The sequence below is a fragment of the Mytilus galloprovincialis genome, chromosome 6 (assembly GCF_965363235.1).
Source record: "Mytilus galloprovincialis chromosome 6, xbMytGall1.hap1.1, whole genome shotgun sequence".
Lineage (NCBI taxonomy): Eukaryota > Metazoa > Mollusca > Bivalvia > Mytilida > Mytilidae > Mytilus > Mytilus galloprovincialis.
In genome coordinates, this window is record NC_134843.1 from 64659734 (window position 1) to 64667357 (window position 7624).

A 7624-nucleotide genomic window follows, 5' to 3' on the forward strand; every position below is an offset into this window, starting at 1 on the left:
ATTTCTGTATGAACATGTTCAAATTATTTTTTTGTGATTTTAATCAGTTAATTTTGTCAAAACATTACTATCGTTGTCCTTTTACACGATTGTAGGCCGTACGGTATCCTATATAATTGTATGGCAAGCCGTTCTATGTTCAAATCATTTTTCGAAAATCTTACACACAAAGAATTTAAAAAAAACCACTGAGATTAAAAAACCTAAAAACACACACACTGAGAATAAGAAATTACACACTGAGATTTCATAAAGACGCACTGAGATTACGAAAAAGAAAAACACACACTGAAAATTGAAAATTACACACTGAGAATTGAAAATTACACACTGAGATTTCAAAAAGACACACTGAGATGAAATAAACTGAAAAACACACACTGAGAATTTAAAATTACACACTGAGAATTTAAAATTACACACTGAGATTTGTGCGCACTTTTTATGCGCACATATCTAATTAGCATACGTAATCTTAATCTATTACAAGCTTAAAACAACTAGGGGACAGAATTCGTTAGTCCTTCAATCTGGCGCCAAATGTTTTATAAGATATATTTGCAATACAACGTTAAAGACTAATAGAACAAGAAAAATACCCACTTTCTCCCATTACAAAATATAACCAGAGACATGTATTATATGTCTCTGATATAACCAAATGGTGAAAACGTTATTAAAATTATAAGAAATCATTGGAACAATCTACAAAAAGACAAACGATGCAATGACATGTTCACCTATGTGTCTATTATAGCATATAAACGTAATAACAAAAATATAAAAGAATACCTTGCGAAATCAGGGTAACAGTTGAAAGATTTTTGAAAAAGTACCTATGCTTAAACAGTTTTAAGCAAACAATCCCGATACACCGTTAGCAATAATATTAATCTGAATTATATTGACTTATATTGACAGTGTGTAATTTTAAAATCTCAGTGTGTAATTTCGATTTCTCAGTGTGTTATTTTAGGTTTTTAAATCTCATTGTGTAATTTTTTCGAAAAAAGGATTTAAACCTAGTTTTGACAAGAACGGCTTGCCATATAATTGCTTACATGTGTATATCCACTTAAATTGAACATCTTTTTGATTTATTTGATGGGTTGTTCAGCGTGTAATGGCAGAAAAGAACCGTAAACGAGAAATCAAAATGTATGAGTTAAAATTTCTTCAAATACCTAAGAAGAATTACTTTTTAAAGTCACTGGACGTGGTCTATTGATAATAGTTATCATTTATGTTTTATCATAGGGATTATTGAAATACATAAGAGACGTTCCTTAATTGATTAGTTGTCATATCATCGGTTATATTGTATTCTAAATTACTTTCACCCGGTTCAAACCGTGTCAGAATATACATGTTTGAACAAGTGAACTATTACCGAAACGAACAAACTTCGCTCATATCATGAGAAGCTACGTCAGCAACAACAAAATAAACACGAATGTGTCCCTTGTACTTGGATGCCCCATCCGCATTATCATTTTCTTTGTTAAGTGGACCGTGAAATTGGGGTAAACACTCTAACCTGGCATTAAAATTAGAAAGATCATATCATTAGGATCATGTTTACCAAGTTTCAAGTTGATTGGACTTCAACTTCATCAAAAACTACTTCGACCAAAAAATTTTAACCTGAAGCAGGACAGACGAACGGACGAACGAACGCACAGATTAGAAAACATAATGCCCATAAATGGCGTATGAAAAGCGTCGATTTGTCCCGGCTAGAAAAATATCGCATGACCTCCAGCATTTAAAGCAAGTCTACAAAAACGGTTCTCCGTCCTTGATTACTGCTACCTAGTATGTTCTGTACAAACATTAAGGACAGTTCTGGATACATTACATTTAAAATAATTTTGACATTTCAAACTGTCTATCATTCATTGTTGCATATAAAAGATCAACCAAACACTAGTAGAAAAACTACTGGTGAAGATTATGCAACAAATTTGCATACATCGTCAAATTCAAATAAATTAGATTTATCAAATGCAACTTGTAATTTACTGAAATTTAACACCAGACCTTAAATTATTCTAAACTGTAATCCAAATAATTACATGTAAATGGGAGCTCTAGAAAACTTGCCAAACAGTCATGATGAAGGTCACTATTAGAACATCGACACACCATTATACTTTAGGTAAAATCATTAAGCTTTTTGTGTTTAAAACTTTGTGAATCATAGCAGCTTCAATCATTTACTGATACAAACAATTTTGAGATTTTTACCTACTTGAAACATTAACACATTCACTTTTTAAACCGTAATAATTATTCATTGAAATGCATTATATAGTCTCAATCACAAGGAATTGTCAGTTGTTAGTTACTTTTTGAAAACTCACTTTCAAATATATATTTCCTTATATTATATTTCCCTATAAATACGACGAACAAAAATAAACCATGTAATTTCTCCTTTAAACTTTTTTCAAATATTATAAAACCAAAAGTTAAAGTGTCTGATTTTCTTACTAGTAGCAAGTCCATTCTACAGCGACCTCAAAAGAAAACTAAAACATAAAAAATACCGAACTCTAAGGAAAAATAAAATCGGAATGTCCCTTATCAAATTGCAAAATCAAAAGCTCAAACACGTCAAACGAATGGACAACGACTGTCACATTCCTGACTTGGTATTGACATTTCCTTATGTCGAAAACGGTGGATTAAACCTGGTTTTATAGCTAGCTAAACCTGTCACTAGTATGACAGTCGACTAAGCAACTAAGTATAGCATGCTATGCGAAATTATGATAAGTTGATATCAAGTGGATTAAGTGTAAAAACGTCATTACATTTCAAGAAAAAATTATCTTGCGCAAAAACATATTTAGTCGTTTTAGAAAAATCGGTAACATTGCAATGCATTAAACCATTCAAACAGCTTGACTAGGGATATTATCCTAACGGTTCTGCTGTGAAGTTCTAAAATCTAAGCTCTTGCAACAATCTAAATACATGTACTTTTAACCACTTGCACACAAATATATTACATTATGCTTTGACTCGTTTCTTGACCGTCCAATATTTCCTTTAAACATTTTTATTCAAATATATTATATTTTTTGGTAAAATTATATATTAAAAGAACTTACCGAATTTGAATTAACAAGGTAACTTAAGATTCAATAATGTTTAGCAATTTTCCTGTATGGTATATACTGTTTACTAGTGATATCAAAAATGTGAATGTAAAGATAATTATGCACCGCTTTCTTGAGTGTTTACCGTTTTAAATCAAGGTCCACCCACATTACAAACGCCAACCGATGTCAGGATTGTCGCTGATTTGATGTTCCCTTTAATACAACTGTTATTTAATATTAACATATTGAACTTACAAAATATCATGATCAGTTATAGAGCATTTGGTTGCAAAATATCAAGTTTTTAAATTAAAATATGGGTATAACTGTAAGTATATACTTTAGATAAAATATTGTATAGAATTTTAACATACAATTATTCCCCAAAATGTACAATATACTAATTTGCGTCTATGTACAAAATACCTTTTATTTAGTGCACACAAAAGAGTACCTTAACACTGTATAAAAGTAACGATAAAAAACTCTTTTTCGCACATAATGTATTTTTCATTGTTTTCGATACATAAGTCGGGTCCAAAAAAAAAACATAAATAAAAAGAATTCTGCATGATTACAAATATTTCGGAATTTATTATTGTTTTCAATTCAAAGACATTTGGGTTTTAATTTCAGTAAAATATTAAACGGGTAATATACACTTATGTACAAAACTGACGCATCTGTAATATTTGCCACTGAAGTTAAACAAGCAATGATCATGGAATTGGATTGTTTTAAATTTAAGCTTTCCTGTCAAAAAATGTAAATCAATCTCGATTAAGGTTCATAATAACCCTACATGTCAATGCTAATGTACTTGCTGAATAAAAACGCTCATGTTAAATAGGAAATAATGTGAAAAGTTTGTGTATGTCGGCTGAAATAAATAAATTAGACTAGTCAAATGCAAATTTAATGGCTTTGCGAAAACTGACAAGATATAACGAAGGAGGCTGCTGTATTTAATATAGATATAATGTAATGAATTGTGTATATTCTTTTAATGAATTAAGATTTCGTTTTGCAAGACCAAATAAATTATGTTGATTTCAATCTTTTGCCGATACACACAGTTGAAGGATAGTTTGTTGATATGAATGCATTTACTTTTAATAACTTTGGATATAATAGCTTATAAAAATTAAATGGTTTCTTTCACATAGAATATTTAGTTTTTCCAGTTACAATAGATCTCGCACTTTTATGATATCTCGTCTTTTAAGCGACTAAACAAATATATATCCTGGTAAAATATGCCAAAGTGTTATTTGTTGTCGTAAACGAAAAAAGATTGTTATGAAAACCTGCTTTTACCATTAACATGTCCATTCAATAGCTAAAAGTGATGACTGTTTAACGTCCACTGACAAGTTACTTTGTACTCCTTTCTACGTAATATTCTAGTTGTGTATAAATCCGAAAGTTTAAAAGTTACAAATATAATTTTTCGATATTCACATGCAGTTACAAAAACTTAAATTGCTTGCTAAATGCAACAAGTGACCGAACAACACATTAATTCACGAATTCGCGTAGCTAATGTGTTAATTATCAGTGTTGTTCGGTCACAAGTTGACTTTTGTTTTCGATATTTGTATTCTTTGATTAGTTCTTCTTTTTATTACATTGACAATGGTTTTTTTTCACAATTGAAATTATCGGTTTTAATTTTACTGGGAAATCACGGCATTTCATTTCAATCAATATTATAATAATGTTTTTTTTTCTATTTAGAGATCCGTATGCTTATGAGTAGACTTTTTTTCCGTTTTTCAAAACTTATTTTATAGTACCTGCATGAAGGTGTACATTTCTTCAAAAGCTATATCACATTAATTATCTCCTTTATTTTACTAGTTATCAAAAATCGTTTAACAAGCTTTTGATTTTGCCACTTAATAAGGGACATTCCGATTTGAATTTTCTCTGAGTTCGGTATTTTTGTCATTTTACTTTTTAGATCTTTGCAACATAAGAGTTCGTGGCATCCTAATTTCTCTAGCATATGTTTATGAGTAATTCATTAGAGTTCTTGTGAGTGACGTAAACATGGTAAACACAAATAAAGATTAAGGTTGCTGAAGAAGATATTCAAAACAATGCAATTGCTATCTTTTAAAACCTTATTTGAATCACTGAAATGTAAGGTTAAACTTGCCTTAGGGTTTAAATAAATCTCTTTCTACCATCAAAATGATTTTGACCGCTTGCAAAAAACAACAACATTATAACAGAGAGCACTATAAAATAAATATCATTTTGATAAATCTCCAAACCATCGCATTTAAGTTGAGTGCCATTGCTTTCATTGTCATTCATTTTGTCAGACCTGTTTATTCAGTTTCATTCCTGCAGCATTCTATGAGTGATATGTCTTTCCATAATTATGGTCCTAGATCAGTATTGGAGTTAGAGCTTAAAACTTCTCAGTAGCAGGTCAGAATTGTTACTTAACTTTGCAATATTTTCATAAATATTTATTGGATATATGTTTTGTTTTTATGGCCCATTTATAGGCATTATGTTTTCTGGTCTGTGCGTCCGTTTGTCCGTTCGTTCGTCCGTCCTTCCGTCGTCCGTTCATCCTTCTGTTCCGCTTCAGGTTAAAGTTTTTGGTCAAGGTAGTTTTTGATGAAGTTGAAGTCCAATCAACCTGAAACTTAGTACACATGTTCCCTATGATATGATCTTTCTAATTTTAAAATTAGAGATTTTCCCCCATTTTTACGGTCCACTGAACATAGAAAATGATAGTGCGGATGAGGCATCCGTGTACTATGGACACGTTTTGTTTGTAAATTTAATTTTGATAAATTATGGAAACATAAAAAAACTTTCCGCAATGCGTAGGCAGGATTCACCGTTTTTTAAAGTCCTTATGTTGACGATTACTGGATTGTTCAAACGTTCTAAAATGCACCAGTACACACCACTCCTCTGTGATTCATAGATATAATCAGACCTCTATTATGTACGCCAACTGATATCCGGACTGTCCCTGATTGGGTGTAGTCTTTAATAAATCTTTTATATGTTGCCGACTACTAGAATGTTATTATGTTCTCCACACAATAAGTACACACCACTCCTGGGTGATTTATAGCTATTATTACACCCCTATTGTGCACGCCAACCGATATTCGGGCTGAGGCTGATTTGCTGTAGTCTTTAATAAATCTGTTATATGATATTCAATATTAGATTTGCAACATTAAAGGAAGCATTATTGAAATCATCCTAGTGTAACTATTTGCAAACTATCAGATAATTTTAAAACAAATATGCCATTATTTGTAAATAAATCATTTGTTTTTATATGTACAAATGTATGTAACACACATGTTTGGCTTCTGCAATTACTCAATTTTTTGAAATACAACAGAGTGGAAATTAAAATGATTTTCACCATGACTCTGCATCCATGTTAAATATAAGAGGGTATATAGGTGGTTAATAACACTACATGGAGATAAATCCATAAAAATCAGCTGAACGTTTTTATCAAGTTTAATTGTTAAGGCAATATTAAGGTTCTCAATGATCATAATTAGTGTTTGTCAAACTGCTGTACATTTTTCCGATAGTGTGTGGTTCAAGGTTTTTGAAACTTTTATATATCTTTGTCAAGGGATCTAAGTAAATATTTTGTCAAAATTTTATGAAAATTAAACGAGCCAAATTAATTTTAGTCAAGGTGTTTGGTACCACAGGCACATTAAAGAGGAGGTCTCCACTTCCGTATTCCTTTTTTTTTAGTATCCTTTATTTTTTTCAACATTATTCTCATTTTGTTATTCTAATCACTTGGCATCCGTCGTACTCCATTAGCTTGAACAAAAATTTGAAACCAAACTTTGCTACAATCATCCTCGTGATATCTGCTCTAACAATTGTGTCCGACGAGCCCGCCTGCCAACCAACATGGAAGACATGACTTAAAATATAACATAAGGGTAAAATACATATGTTGTCTATTATCTTTACTTAATTTATAAGTGATCCGAAATGAATATACTTGTACGGCATTATGTCTTTTATTAACTGTAGTCGTATGTACTATCAACTACAAACACTTTTTTGCGTCTTTGTCAGATTTACAGTAACATGAGTAAACTGCAATGACTTTTTTTACAATTTTGTCATTTTTGTTTGTTTGATTTTTGAGTTAGTTGTGTTGTATGTCCATTGTGTATGTTTTCACAGTTTTGGGCTGCTAAATCCCAATTAGAATCACATTAATCCATAGTGTCTGTTTGGGTTGTTCATCCAGTTTTGTCAAAATAAAGAAACTATCAACCTTCAGCCATTTTTGCATTTTGCGAAAAAATAAAAATTGTGGCGATTTAAATTCATTATTGGCGAAAGAATTTGTTATTACGGTTCGACTTCGTCAATCTTGTTTATTTTTTGGGGTTACTTGGACTTATCCCCCGATTAGACATAACTGGGAATTCACCTTGAACTCGTCAAGTGTGACGATTTTGAAGGAAAAATCAATTATCCGCTGATTGCAT